Source organism: Molothrus aeneus, chromosome 5 (genome assembly GCF_037042795.1).
Source record: "Molothrus aeneus isolate 106 chromosome 5, BPBGC_Maene_1.0, whole genome shotgun sequence".
Classification (NCBI taxonomy): domain Eukaryota; kingdom Metazoa; phylum Chordata; class Aves; order Passeriformes; family Icteridae; genus Molothrus; species Molothrus aeneus.
In genome coordinates, this window is record NC_089650.1 from 1,277,803 (window position 1) to 1,294,116 (window position 16,314).

The following is a 16,314-nucleotide window of genomic DNA, read 5'->3' on the forward strand; positions in this document are numbered from 1 at the left end:
TTCTGCTTCCTGCCACAGGGGAAACAACCACTGCAGCTCAGGTTTTATTGTTTTCACCACGTGGGCACCTCTGAGCTGTAAATAAGAGGTGCACAGGACTGGCACATGTCCCTGTCCCAGCACACTGCAGCTGAGGGCTGGAGCAGAGCAGGGCAGCTCTGCCAGTGAGGTGCCCATGCACCATGGCCATCATGCCCCAGTACTGCTTCCCTCCTTCCAGGGGAGCCACAGCACAAGGACCAGCCTCATCCAGAATAACAGTGCCAAAAGTCTGCAAAAAGCTGGATCCTGGAGTGGAGGGCATCATTATTCCTGATCCCTCTTCCTCCCAGTGCAGCCCAAGTCATGCTTAGTCATTTTTCCCAGCCCATTTTGCCATCTGCTGCTCTGTCCTTTGCAGCAGCTGACAACAGCGCAAGGACATGAGAGCTTCCATGTGATGGCTGTTTAAAAACAAACACACATTGTGCTCTGCTGCCAAATATTTGTGTTACTGAAGAGGACAGAAGCCTTGGCTATGGCTGAGAATCTATTGTTTGAGGTGTGATAGGAGAGAACAAAAGGATGGCACCTAATTAATAATAAAACAAAAGCCTAAATATAACTCCAAAGACAAAAGATGAAGGAGTAGAACAACACAAGGAGGCAACATATTTAGCTTTATAAACAAAGCAGAAGTCACCTAAGCAGAGTTAAATCTTTTTGCAGCCATCACCACCAAGAATGGTTTTAATCTAGAGCTGGAGAAAGATAACTTGTAAAACCATGTAAAGAATGTTCCCTGGGAGCTCAGGAGGGTTCCTGTGGGACCACAGAGAAAAGACAGAGTAAAGCTGGTGGCATTGTGGGCTGAGCAGAGCAGAAATCCACCTCTCTGGCTGTAGTTTTATGGCAGCTCCACTGCAGCCAAGGAAAGCCCTTGGATCCCTCATCTGCCACTCTGGGAAGGCAGGCAGAGCCCAGAAAGTGCCACCTCTGCTGGTGCATTCAGCTCACCTGGGCAGGCAGTGGGCACTAACTCAGCAGCCCCCAGAGAAAGGGGAAGTGTCAAGTGAAAGTGGAAAATTAACTACTTTTCTCACCTCTCAAGGTAATCCTGGCAGATCAAAGCTGAAGCACAACAGAAGGCAGCTCGAGGAAATTTAAACTCCTTTACTACTTATCCTCTACTTCTGCTGCTGAGATCTGGGTGGCTGGCAGAGAATTCCCATGAACACCACTTCCCTTTGAAATGTGTGCCCTTAGTTAATCTGAGGGAGCCCAGATCTGCAGACATTCTTAAAAGGTCCATCTTTTGAAGGGATATCTTTAGAAGGGCAATGATGCCTGAAAAAAATGAAAGCTAATACAGAAATAAACCTTCCTTCAGGTTTTGCTGAGTGATCTTCTGACTAACACAGGTGGTCCAATTTCCAGCTCTACCACCAGTTTCCCACATGCTTTAAGCCAAATGTAATTTTTGTTCATATGTTCCCTTATATATAAAATTATATCACCTATATTAAATTATTTACTATGTTGCATCTCTAGGATGTGCTTTATCTGTGTATTATACATGGATAAATACATTATCACGTATTTCAAATCTATGTTATACTACATTCATCTCACCCACTGCCTTACCTATGCAGCCCATAATTTCAAAAGGGTGAATTTCATAACAAAGCCCTTACCATTACAGGTTATTAATTTTAGTTTGCTCTGGAATTGCCACTAAAAATGACAGCAGCTGCTCCTGGCTCTGTGCTGTGCCATGCCTCAAATCCCCCCCTATAACACAGAACATTTAATCTCTGTGAGCTGTGTGGTAAAGAAGAGGTATCCCTGACTAATTCTCCTTCTTTTTCCCCAAAACAGATCCCAGCTCCACAAAACTGACCCCCTCAGCCTTTTTAACCCATAGCTATCCTGTCAGGATTAGCCTGTTCAAAAGGAGGTCCAACCAGCAGAATTTGGAGCTGCTGTGTGACACAGGAGCACAGCTGCCAGGTTATTCCTTTTATCTCCCCCAAAAACCTGCCTGGCCTCAGACAGGTGACTGCAAACGAGCAACTGCCAGAGCCCAAGCCAGAATACATAAAAATGGTAGGGATTCTGCATTTTGCCTTTTGTTCTGGTAGATTTTATGCATGCCTAGGAGCAATGAGCATGCATGAGGTACCCATTTGGGGTTGACAAGGCACAGAACAATCAATCATAAAGTGATTTTTTTCCCAAAAAAAGTGGAGTGAACCTGGTTTTTTTGCTTCATTCAGCTTGCACCTACTTTATGTGACAAAGAACATTTCTGTCAGAGTTAGCTACAACCATCACACTGGTGTGTCCACCTAACCAACAAACTAAATAAGACCAGGGCAACTGTCCTACACCTAACAAACAAATCAATTTGAGAATCAAATCAATCAATAATTCTGTGGGACACACAATGAAGTGTCACACTAAATAATTCATTTTACCTATAGCTGTGTCTACGGATGGGCTACATTTTCGGTAAATGCTGATCTAAATATCTTAAAAGCCTGTTGTATAAATATTTTTTTTCTTCTGATGTTCTTTTTCTTCTAGCAGACAGATATATTATTATACAAATAATTTTATATATTTATACAAATTATAAAAATAATTTTATATTTGCTTATAAAAATCAAAAGTGCTTTTTTTGTTTCAGAGCTGAAAATTCAGATTTTCATTTCAGCTGCACTTGTACCTTGTGTACTGGCATTTTGCTGTCTGTGACCTCTCAAACAATCATATGTCCTCTCCGTCCCACAGAAATTAAATCCAATATCCTCCTGCTGTTGAGGATGTGGGAAATGAGGCAGTAGAATGGAAGGCCTTTGTTTCTGGAAGCATTCTGTGCATTGGATGTGTGCTCCTGGTATGTCCTGGAGCCTCACTGGGTTAGGTGAGTCACCCAGAAAACATGTGCTCCAACAGCCTGCAAGATGGAACTTGTGTGAGGACACAAGGAAAATAAGTGTCAGTGTGGGGAATGGATTTCATTCTTTCCTGCTTTAATCATCCATGACATTTTCTGAATACTCCTTTGTTCTGTGCAATGTAAATAATGACACAGCCATTTTTCAGATGTGCTGTATAATGTGACCAGCTCCTTAAAATACTGGATATGGTGCCTTAGTATCCATTACATCTCCTTGGCAAGGGGTTCAAGAACAGATGCACAACTTTGTTTGGGTCTGCAGAATCTCTGTTTACCTCTGCAGCTTTTTTTTTCCCCAAAAAAACTTCAGTAAAATTAAATTGTGGGAAAAAAAGTTAAATGCTAAAATGTTAATGAACAGTAAAATTTTAAAGTAAAAGTCTGAACCTGGAGAAAAATAAATTCACAGAAAAGCTGATTTCAGATTTAAATGTCCAAAATAATGCATTATTGAAGACAAATGTAACTCTTCCCCTTTTTTTTTCTTTTACAGTTTGAATTATTATTCTGTTCTTGGCAGCAAAGACACTGTTCTGTGACCAACACCTTCCCCTTGAGAGCTACACAGCCAAACCTCTGGATACACAAATGAGTTTAATCTTTGTAATATCTCTCCGTGCTGAATTCTCCAGGTTCAGTGTAATTGTTAGTGTTCAGACAGTTCTTTGAAGCTCTTGTCATGGCCCAAATTGTTTGGAAGGAGCATGAATTGGTTCACTGGTTCAGGCTGAAGGAGACTCTCAGGAATCCTCTGGCAGCTCTTTTTCTCAAGAGCTATTGACAAACACTTTGGACAGAATTCTGTCCTGCAGTCATCCCATGAATTCCTGTTGTTCTGCTGAACATGGTGTGCTCTGAAAGGAAGCCATTGCATCCTGAAGGACAGAGCCACAGTTCTAGCAGGCAGCCCTGACCTTGGCATCCCATAGTACTCAGTGCTGTGCCATTTCTATGTAATTCTTTAACATGGAGCTGTGGGAAATTGTTGCTGATGTTGCATTTCATGTTATTTTGGCACTGACCATGCCTGTGGAGTCTAAATGTGATGCAACCTTTGTACCAAATCTCCTGCATTGCAACATGAGCATACCAGCAGTCCACAGACATGGAAGGGGAATTTCTTCATTCATGGTGTCTAAACAGGAGCCCCAGCATCCTTGGACAGCAGGCTAAAATTCAGCTGGCTCTTATTCACCCTTTAAATCTCAACTTGAGGTTAACACATCCCTGCAAACCCCGTGGGGATCCCTCCCTGGTAAACACACTCACATGGGATTTCCATATTTCATAGTGTATTCTCTTTCACTTACACCATATTCAGCACATATTACATCTATGAAATATAGAAAATGCTATGCTATATAAAATATATAAAATACTGTGATATATAAAATATATGAAATACTATGATATATAAAAGATATGAAATACTGTGATACATAAAAGATATAAAATACCAATGATATATAAAATACTATGGATCCACTTGTACTATACACCATCAAAAGGTTTTTCCTGCAATAGTCACTTCAGAAATTTTCTGCTAGCTCTGCCATGCTGAACACACACATGCACACTCCTAAAGCAACCAGCCCCTTTGATTTTGGGAACAGATTTCTCTCTCCACAGGGTTAGAGTCCCAGATAAAAAGGTCTGGAGAGATATGTAGGGATATAATGGAATCAAAATCCAGTTCATCAACTTGCTCAAGAGAAGATCAATACAAAAAGATTAGGAAGCTGGATTTGTCCAATACTGTCACTACAAAGCAAAGTTGGACGCATTTGGTTGCTCTAATGTGAGAAAAGGTGCAGGTAGAAGCATATTTATCCTGCTAATGTTGAGCAAGAAGGAAGCTGGGCAGTGCAACAGTCACTTTTTCATTTGGAAAAGCATAAAAAGCAAATGAGACATGGAGAGAAGTAGCAGAAAGAGTAGGGACCACTACTACTACCAGCTCCTTAGAGACACAGAAATGTAGGAACAGCAGGGGAAGCACAGGGCTTCAAGAGTGCCCTGAGGAGAGAGACAGCAAATGCTGGAACTGAGGCAGTGGCGGGTGCCCTGAGGAAATAAAGAACGTGAACATTTCATTCAGGTAAATAGAGGCTGTGAAAAAACACAGAGAGCTATCCTTCCCACTTTTCATGTCTTCCCTTACTCATTCAGGCTGTAATCTTAGATGCAAACAGTGTGTTTCTGTGCAGTGAAACCCCTGCTTTAAAAAGTTGTGCAGCTGTCTTTGGAAACACACTGGGCACTCCTACACCAGCCCAGTGACCGTGGTGCACAGATTCCCAAGGACACACAGGGCAGGGGGGAGGCTGGTGTGGCTCCACCCTCCCCTTCTGTGTGTCACACAATGGCCTGGGTTCAGAGAGACCTTAAAAACCATCTCCTTCCAACCTCCTTCCATTACACCAGAGTGCTCAGACCCCCATCCAGCCTGGCCTTGGGCACTGCCAGGGATCCAGGGGCAGTCACCACTGCTCTGGGCATCCTGTGCCAGGGCATCACCTTCCTCCAGCAAAGAATTTCTCCCTTATATCTAATTTAAACCCACTCTTTAAGTCTAAAGCCATTCCCCCTTGTCACTCCTGTAAAGGGTCCACTCCATCCTTCTTGTAGACTCCACAATGAGGTCACCCCAAAGCTTTTCTTCTCCAGGCTGAACAATCCCAATTCTCCCAGCCTTTCCTCCCAGCAGAGCTGCTCCATCCCTCTGTGTCCATCCTCTGGGGTGGCTCCAGCAGCTCCAGCTGTGCTGTGCTGGGGCAGCTCCCATGTGGGGTCTCAGCAGAGTGGGGCAGAACCCTTCCCATGGAGTGTGGGTGAGCCCTCACTCCACTGCACACCACCATGGTTTTAAACAGCCTTTTTCTGTGTTAGAGGACAAGTTTTCTTGTTTCATACACCCAATCTCAATCCCAATCTCCAAGGCAGAGCTGGGACCCCTCCCATTCTGTTCTCCAGTGTCAGGTTGTGCAGGTGCATCCGTGCCCATGAATTCAGAGCTGGTGTGCTGAGCAAAGTGCCACCTTCCAATTGTGCACAAATCTTGAGGAGTAAGCATTTATCCCTGGCAAAGGATCCAAGTAACATCACACTGCTAAGTAAGCTACTCCAGGAAGGCTCTCCTTAAAAATAAATACATTGTAATGCAATGCAATGCACTTTTGATTCTTCAACATTAACAGGTGTGACTAAGGATTGCAAAATTTTTCCTACTTTGTTCCATTTAAAAATTCCTCACATTTGACTCAATGCTGCTATATATTCTCAGTGCTTTCTTTGCTTTCTTCCAAGGGACACAAACCTAAAAATATGAACATTTTCTTAACAAGCCCTACTGGTTTCTATATTCACAAACTGAAGCACGATGTATGTCTAGTAATGTCTTACTCAATTCTTTTACTTATGTCATTAATTCCACAGCATAAATACTGCAAAACAGAGACAGATCTTTCTAAAGAGGAAAAACAAAAATAATACAGTGATATTAGATTTTATAGTATGATGTCACTGTGAATAAGCTTGCCTTTTTGTATAACCTTTCTATATATCTCTACTTATGGAATCTTCTTGGAGAATGTAAAGCTTTTTGAAGAAGGTAAACACCATCATCTAGAAACACATTTATATTTATATATATATAAATCTATATATAAAATATATACTCATATATATATATATATATATATATATATATACACATATAGGAGTTTTCTCTTAGCTCAAGGATTAACTTTAATCTATCTTGTTAGTAAAAGCTGCAATCCCTCTTCTCCTGATTTAAGGAGGAGACTACAGGTTTGAGCAGAGGTGTACCAGTTTTCCAGGCTCTGAGCTGCTGGGACTGCTGGGCAATAGCTACCCCAGACAGTCCATGTGCATGGGCAGTGGTCAAAACCTGACTGACCTACTGTACACTTGATGCATGTTTTGTGAAGATGACATGTTTGTACTCATTGATCAGGAATATAAACCCCTCATTATGGACAAGTCATGAGTGGGTGTGAGGCAGGAAATAATAAAATAAATTTTAAAAAACCCAAACCAAATCCAAGCAGAATCCACAGGTATTTTTGCAAACACAATGTACTCAGCTCCTAAACATGTCCAGAAGCATTTAGATCAGATCCCTGCCTGGAGATATTTGGGAAATTAAAAAAAAAAATCTCTAAGCCCTACGAGCTCTTGCTGGTCCTCACTCACTTCTTTCTGTGTATGCCACTTCCATTTTTATCCTCCAAGTTTTGCACAATGGTCAGTTTCCTGGATGAGATGTGCTGCTTTTAATCTCCCACCAGAACAATTCTTTTCCCCTGCTTGCCCCCATAAACCTGGTATTTATCCATATTGCCTTCCCAGGCTTCACAGCCCAGCAGGAATGGATCAGCTGCCAGCACAGGGCAGCCACATCCTGAGCAGCTCAGAGGAGGTGGTCATTCCCCCTGCTGGGTATTTGTGAGAGTAGTTTTGGACACCAAAAAGCAGGAAAAGTATCAGCAGAGAGCCCCTAGGCCAGCCAGGGGCTGCAGCAGCTGCTCTGTGAGGAAACACTGAGGTTCTGCCCCAGAAGAGATGGCTTGGGGGTCCTGCAGGAAAAGAAACAGGAGCCAGACTCCTCCCAGAGGTGCACAGAAAAAGGCCTAGAAGCAAAGAAAACCAAATTGCTTGCAAGGAAATTCTAACTGGACCAAATGAGAAAAAAAATCATCTCCTTCTGAGGCTGGTGCAGAACTGGGAAAAGTGCAGAGGAGCTGCAGGAGATTTTCAGAACTTAAATACAGCCCTGAAATACCGATCAAGATGGCCTTGCATTGAGCAGGAGGTCAGATCAAACAACATTTCCAAGTCTTTATGACCTGAATTGCTCAAATTCTCTGATTAATCTGTTCCAATTTTCCCTCCCCTCAGCATGTAACAACTTCCACATCTGGGCACTGCTTCTTTCTGTGTTTCATGGCATATGAATGATGTCAAATGAACTGTGACATCTCCAGAAATTACAAGGCACTTGTCACAACATTATTAGTTCTATTTCAGAACCATTTCACCTGCATACATTGAAACATAATTCCCAGGTTCCTCTAAGTTGATTTTAATCTTCACTCAGAATAAAATTGCTGGGTATGATGGAAATAAGAAACTGGAGATTCTCCTTGCAGGTGGCTGCAGGTGAAGATGTCTCTGCCTTAAATAACTCTGTGATGGATAAACACCAGGGGTACTCAAAGATAGATTCAACAACTGATGACTCTAACCTGAACCAAACGAAAAGGGGGTCACAAATGGCCATTGGATTTCTGGAAATTGAGTAAATGTCATTCACCTCCACATATATGTTAAATTCCTTAATGCACAGAGGGGAGAAAAGCCAGTCTTGATTGAGTCAAGCCCATTTTGCTTTTGCAAATACAAAGAGTCAATTGAAGAGAAAGGATGACCTTTATTTGGTCAAAAAATCTTTGATACATGTTATTCAGTAACAGCAGGTGGCCTGAATGCTAGCTTTTAAAACAGAAATCTTATTGCCATTTCTGCTTGCTTTAATGATGATGTTTTACTTAGTCCTGGGCATTGGAAGTTCAGTACCTCCCCAGAATTTCATGCTTTGCCTTTTCTCCTGGGCCCTCATCACAAGAAGGCAATATTTTACTGCAAATGGAGGGAAAAAAGCCAAAGGCCTAATTTGCTAAATGCACAAATTAGAACAAATACAACATCCTTAAATGTTACAAACAGCCTTGGGTTTGAGTTTGTGTGTGCGGTTTTAATTCTGAGAGCCTGACTATAAATTATGTCCACTCTCATTCAAACAAGTTCTCTGCTGCTGCTGGATTGGACACAGCATATTGAGCACAGCAGAGCTTTTCACTGGAGGAGGGATCTCTGCTTTGGGTTTTACAGCTCTCTGTACAAATCAGGCCACAGCAGATGGAGTGCTTTTCGACCTCAACTGAGCTGCAGCATTTGTGCACCCCAGTATCCAAGCATGGTGTGACACAGAACGATCCTGCAGTCTTGCTGATCACCAAATAATGTACAAAAATACCTTCTCTTTTACTCCAGGATGCTTGGCAGCCCTGACAGCTGCTCCTGCTTTGGCTGGAGCGTGGCAGGGATGTGACACACTCTGGTTCTGCTGGTGCTACAAACAGCAGATCCCTGACAGGAAAATCAAGTTACGTTATCTGGAATTATCCTCTGGAATTCCATGCCAGGCAAAAAGTGATCTCTCAAGGAAGACCTGCTGCTTTAGCACGTGAGGGATCTGCTTCCCAGTCCCCCAAACAGGAGTCAGACACCACAAGCATTCTTCAGGGCTTGTAAACAAACAAATACCCAACTGGACTCAAGGACAGCAAGGCAGCCAATGTATCATGGTTCCTCTTTGTTGTCTGGCTTGGAATTTATTGCAGAAATTCTCTAGGCTCGTGGTTGTGAGCCCTAATGCTCCATTGCTTCTGTGTGTCTGCACAGAGAGTTTTGCACAAACACCCATCACCAGTGTGATTTCTGCATTTGGAATGCATCAGGATTGATGTGTCCAAGTACGTCCTACAAAGCACCATTGTGCTGCCCACTCTTCACTGCCAGATTTTCATGCACCTATTCCAGCCCTTTGTTCATTCACAGACGCCCTATTTTACATGTATGAAGTCCAGGAATTCCCCACACTGGTATAAATCTTCCATAAAGAAAATTTGTTTAATCATTTGTTAATCTACTAAGGATCCTGGAAGAACACATCTCAGCATCTACTGACAATTCCCAGCAAGGGCTGGAAAATTCACTGCAAATTCACTTTGCAGGTCCTAAAACTATAAACAGCTTCTTACCTTTGGGGATTTCAGAAATTGCAACAGAAGAACACTGACAATACACAGAGTTTGAAATCCTGACAACGTGCATTTGCTACCATCCAGGCAGTCAAAATCAATGCCTGGAAGTTATATGGGTTTGCTACTCCAGAACAATTGTAGTGTCTTGCAGAAATTATCACAAAATGAACTTCTGTAAATGTATCGCCCTGTTGTAATTCTTCTGCTGTTAGCATTGTGACAAAAATTTGCCACTCTTTTATGGACATTGCACAACAGTTCCATCCTGTGGACTTTGGATACCAACCACCACTTAGCTTTGCTGGGCTGTGAAGGCAATTACAGACCTGGAAGAAAGAGACTCTACTGCAGCACTGAAGTGATCACATAAAAACTCTGCAAATTCAGGTCATGGCAGAGATCATGGACTGAAAAACTTTGTTAGGTCCAAGATGAATGAAAAGTAAATACAGGTTTAAACCTGGCAAACCCAGAATTGTTTGAACACTCTCAAGAACTGGACAAGACATCTGTGAGACTTTTAAAGTATTAAAAACACCAGCAAATAGAAGAGTACAAGGTAGGGTTTGGTGTAGGGATTATTTTAAAGCCACTTAAGCAACTTCAAATAACTTCTATTGACTGCACTTACTGGGCATGCCTCTTGCCCTGAGCTTTCCTCCTTGCTTGCTTCATTTGTGGTGTATTCATCCCAGAGATAAAATACCTTTACAAGTATGTTAGCTACCATGAGCTTGGGAGATCAGGGAACAAGCTGAGGACCTTCTGCATTAAAATCAAGACCTGTTACACCTTCATGAAAAGAGCCCTGTGTCCTCAGCTGTCACCACTGTATTTTCTGAAAAAACCCTTGCCCAAGATTTCTTCTCCTGGGAAGCTGAGAAACCCCAGAGAAAAAGGAAAACAATGTTATCTCATTTGCTTCTCCTGCCTTTTGCTGATTTGGAATGTGGTTTGGAGATTGTTTATCCAGCAGGTGGTTGTTTGATTGGTTTAATGTGAATTGTTTTAACTTAATGACCAATCACAATCAGGCTGTGTCAGACTCTGAAGAGAGAGCCAAGAGTTTTCATTATCATTCTTTGTAGCCTTCTGTAAGTATCCTTTCTCTATTCTTTAGTGTAGTTTTAGTATAGCATAGAAATTAAAATAAAATAAAATTGAAAAAAAAAAATTAATACATAAAATATTGATATTATATGATAATTAGATGATATAAAGTAATATAGTAATAAAATATAATACAATAATATAAAATATAATATAATAATAAATTAGCCTTCTAAGAACATGGAGTCAGATTAATTCCTTCCTGCCAGAAAATACCACACTTAGCCAAGGCTGCAGCAGCCTCCTTGGTCAGCACCTTGGTGTGGTGCCCTGGGAGTGTGATGACATGAGGCTGTTGTGAGCACCACTGCCATTTTCAGGAAACTTTCTGCACTGAGATATTTTTCAGCTAAGTTCATACACAACTCCTTCAGCATTTTACACTGGAGAAGTTTTGCTCCTGGAGAATGTAACGGTGTAAATAGAAATGTCTGGGTACAGATGGGAATTTAGATGATTATGGGGAAGGGAAAAAAAAAAGTGTTTCCTTTAAATGAGTTTTACCTGCCAGGAATCTTTAGTGAATAAATTAAAGGAAACCTTTATTCTGTAAATCTTGCTCCCACACACTTTTCCCTGCACCATTTTGAAGGAACTGATTTTGGTTTCGACCAAAAAAAAAAAAAGAAAAGGCCAGTTTGTGAAACAGCTTAATAATAGTTTTTAAATTGCTATTTAAGATAGTTCATCTCACTTATTTAAAACACAGCCTATCTCTAATCAAGTCTAAGGAGTAGGATTTCTTCTATAAATAGCCCCTTTGCACGTCCATTTTCCAGCTCCCTCTTTGAAAGAAAATCTCATTTTGTCTGATGACTGCATTGGTTTCACTTCAGATTTGGCTCCCAGTCTGTGTGTTCTAGACAAATGCCCAAATCCTGCAGAAAATAACCATCATGATCTCAGTGTTTGCTCCTTCCTAGGGGGGGGCAGGTTGAGACCGGTGAGGTGGAGTGGCTTACACTGCTCACCACTTGCAAACATTTTGAGTCTTATTTTGATAAATATTAGGGAAACTGTGCTGCTCAATTTTACATTATTGAACCTTACTGCTTTGCTGTTCATTCAGTCCATAGAGCTTGAGAATGGACAACAAAATCTTTAGAGTTTTGGGAGAGTATGGTTCTTCTGTTTATCTTATATTTTTTCAACACTGTTTCCACACACATATTCAAGAGCACAGCATCCTAAATTATTTTGGAGAAACTTTGGGAAATACCCAAATATGTTCTCAAGGTGACTGACTTTAATCTCCAATTATGATGCACTGAAGTAATTGCATATTAGCTTACCCATGGTCTAACACTTCATATTTATTTCTCTCTGGAACACAGCCTATATTTTCCCTCAGAAGCAGCTAGTTAAATCCTATCTGTGTTTGTTTTTTTTTTTTTTTTTTAATAAAATAAAGTGAAGGAGCATGTCCTGCCAGCACAGTTCAAGACTTTGCTAGTATCTCCTTCCCATTTGTAACACAATGAATTTGTTTTAAAAGGCTGCATTTTGTGCTGGATGAAGATTCAGGTTCCATAATAACAGGCAGTTGGAATTAATCAGTCAAGGGCTCTGACCAACTGCTAAATAACAAGCTGAAAAACTCTCCTTTGTTCAAACTGTCCAGGAAAATAAAGGACAATAGGGTCTTTATCAGAGTTTCTTCCTGTACAATAGCTATTGCAATCACCGAGCAAATACATTAAAAAAAACCCAACCAAACAAAAACACCACCCAACCCTTCCAAGATTTCTTTAAATCTATCTGATAACTTCTACTTGTGAAAAACAGTGCTTTGGAGGAATTTGAATATTGCATTTTACTTCTACTTACAAATGTAGCAACAGGACAAGGTTTAGATTAGATAATAGGAAAAAAATCTTTTGTGTGAGGGTCGTGAGCCCCTGGCCCCTGCTCTCCTCTATTCCCTGCTGTTTGCACTTTTTGGGCTGAAGCTGCAGTGGTGTCCTTGGTTCTGGGGTTGGGAAAGGATTGCTCTGTGTGATTGAAGAGAGGAAAAGGACTGTTGTGTGTGACTGAGCTGTGAGGAGAGCTGCTAACAGTGTATGTAAAGTTCAGAGTTATGTACTGATGCAGCACAGTGTGGAAAATATAAAAGCTGAAACTGAAGGCATCAGTGGGATTTAAATATAAAGGGAAGCAAGGTGGTGACTGGGGAAGGACAAAGCCCCATGCTGGTAAACACTGCAGAGCTGCTACCACAAATTCAGACCCTGCCTGGCATTTGACACTGCAAGGGATTGTTCTTTGCTGTCCTGAATGAATGATGCACCCCACCTTTGCCAAAGCCAGCACCCTGTGCAGGACACAAAGGTGACACACAGGGCCAGTCACTCTCACAAACTCTTCCTGTGAGCAGTAGTTAAACACCAACCTCCTCTTTGCTAAAATTTCAGCTTACAAGCAAATGGGCTGCTCAGTAATGTCACACTGAAACACAAGCCAAGTGCACATCAGGAGATGGAAAAGGCAGCTGTAAAGGCAGAAAGTGGCACAGCTCAGAGCTTGCAGGTACAATCCTGTCCTCATCGTTTTTATGGGAGAGAAAGGTGGAAGAGGAATAACTTGCAATGCTGCTAAGGGAGAGGTGTGAAATCCAAACATATTAAGCCTTCAACAAGGTGCACTTCTTAGAGGAACCTAAAAATAATAAATAGATGCTGGAGTCAGACTTCTAATTCCTGGAAGGAAGAGTAAAAGCAATGAACCATCCTGCAATTCAGGTTGCTGGGAAAGACTGAGACTAAAAAGAAGAGCTGGATGTGTTCACAGTGTGGAATGATAGAGGAAATGGGAAGAACCAGGGAGGTAAATTCCCTGAAGTTCACAGTGGGGGAAAAATGAAGCCTTTCACATGTGTGTAGGCCCAAAATTATATAAATATGTTTTTAAAAGGGGAACATTTTTTTACCTACAAGGGTGAAAGTTTTTGGACAGCTGTCCAGTGCCAAATATTTTCCTATACTGAAAATGTCAGCAAGGTTCTGGCAGGTGCCCTGGAAAACAGAACACACTTTTATCCACAGTCAGCATCCCCTCTGGGAGACTCCATTTCCACAGGCTGCACTGGGGTTGTGTTTGGCACCTGAGCTATTTCACAGGAAACAACAACAACTTTTTGATGGTATGGAGGGTACTGCAGTCTGAAGAAATGTTTTAGCATTATAGGGGTAGAGGGGAGTGGGTGTAGGAGTAGAGCCTCTATGCAGGTGTGCAAAGAGCCACAGGTCTGCTAGTTCAACACTAAAATTAAAAACACAAAATATCCAAAAAAACCTCATGTAAATCATTGGCAGATGAGAAATAAAAATAAGAAATACAGAAAACACAAATTAGAAATAAAGAAAAACAATATCATCAATGATGATGAGCCATTGCAGAAATTTTTTTGTCTTCTGCAGTTTCTCAAATCCTTCTGAGGTCCCAGCCCTGTGTGATACCAAATGCAGAAGAAAAAGAAGGTAAGATAGGCTACTGCTTAAGCAGAAAGAAAAGAAAGAGAAGCCTTGGCTTCTTATTGCTGCCTAGACAGGAATTCCTCTGCAATCAGTCATGACTCATTTAACCCATCCTAATGCTAAAATATTTCCCTAGCATGTAAATATAGCCTGTATAAAACCATAAATTCTGCTATCAACTCAATTAATTTACTCTTGGGGAAGAAATGGACTGGCAAATTACAGCCTACCATACTGGCATTTTACAAATGAGTAAGTAGAGGTTCTTCCTGGGAAATTCCCAAAGAGGCCCAATGCTGCTGCACTGCAGAGAAAGTGGGAAAATCAGACACGTAAAAAGAAGTCTGTGCAGTGACAAGCACAGGGAAAACTTTGCTAAGGTAAATATGTGATTCTAAGCAAGAGAGATGGGTGTTGAAATGAGGTCCCTGAGAAAGCAGGACTGTCTGTCTGTCTGGAGCTAGGAGGGGACAACAGAGATTAGGGCAGGACAGAGGCCTGGACCTGGATGGAACCAAAAGTTTCATAGTGGCTCTGGTCCTCAAAATTATTAAAATTATCTTCAAAATAAGCCTTTTGGGTGAGGGAGTTTTCAGGACTACAAGAACATGGCTGAAAATCTTGACTCAGATATTTCTAAGTATCGTTATAGATTAGCAGTCCTAAATGTAAAAGTTAGAGTTCCAATAAAACATGGCCAAGAATATTGAACACAGTCAAAGAAAAAGAGAGATTACATGTGGCAGACTAACCAACAGCATATTAACCTGTGTGATTTGTCTTTTCAGTGTTGCAGGCAGACTGGAAAGAACTGTTTTTATACTATGTGCATGCAAGTAGTTGAATGCAGCTGGGAATGTCATCGCAGATCAATGGGGTTAATGCTAGTTAAAGCAATTCTCTTCTATAGATATTCAGCACCTTCCTGAAGTCAAGAGACTTCCTTCCTCCTCCTCCTCCTCTGGAGAAAGCTCACCTACATACATAGATACCTGCCAATACTTTAATGTGTGCTCCTGTGTGGATTCCTTTACAAATCACTCCTGTCAGAAGTGTTTGAGAAAATTTACTTGTGATATTTAGAATAAAGGTTCTGAAAGATCTTAATTTTTGCAGTTCGGTAACTTTGACGCTTGGCTATTCCTGTTTTGGGTTGTGTATGTAAAACTGATGGCTCTGTGTGATTTTTCCCTATAGCCAACTCTCAGTCTGCTCTAACAGAAAGTAAAGAGTTTTCCCTGGACAGCAATTGATGCAGAACCAAATCCTTCAGTGTAGGAAAGGTGATGTTCAGCTGCTCCTGAGCTCACACTTCCTCAGCATCAGTAAAGACTGATTCACAACTGCACATGGTCACCACCACCATGCCATGGCCTTTGCCTCTCTGGAGAGTCAAACCCTGCACTGTTTAAAGTTATAATTTGGTATCATTGCACCGTGGGATGTCACTGTGATATTTCATGAAAAATCCCTTTTGCCAGGATCTTTTCACCTGAGAAGCTGGGAAGCTTCAGATTCTCCATGTTTTGCTACTTTGGAATGTGATTTGGAGAATTGTTTACCCAGGATGTGAATTGTTTTTAATTACTGACCAATCCCAGTCCAGCTGTGTCGGGCTCTCTGAGTCTGTCACAAGATTTCATTATCATTCTTGTCTAGCCTTTGAATGTCTCCTTTCTCTTTCTTTAGTATAGTTTTAGAATATAATGATATAATAAAATAAATATAATAATATAATAATAAAATAATAAAATAAAATATAAGATTATATAAAAATAAAATAACATACAATATCATAAAATTATAAGTCAGTTTTCTGAAACATGGAGTCAAGATTCTCATCTCTTCCCTCGTCCTGGGGACCCTCAAGCACCACCGCAGTGGGATTCCTTGCGTGCTGAGCAGACAGGTATGCACACAAGAGTTTGGAGGAGGAATGTAG

The 16,314-nt window shown here is 41.2% G+C and overlaps 1 long non-coding RNA gene across 1 annotated transcript; it reads left to right on the plus strand.

Moving 5' to 3' along the window:
- The first annotated feature begins 2,808 nt into the window (after positions 1–2,808).
- LOC136556392 (uncharacterized) lies at positions 2,809–15,357 on the plus strand. Its single transcript, XR_010783673.1, has 3 exons — positions 2,809–2,900; positions 14,316–14,375; positions 15,161–15,357. It is a non-coding gene; the product is annotated as an uncharacterized lncRNA (long non-coding RNA).
- Positions 15,358–16,314: the final 957 nt, after the last annotated feature.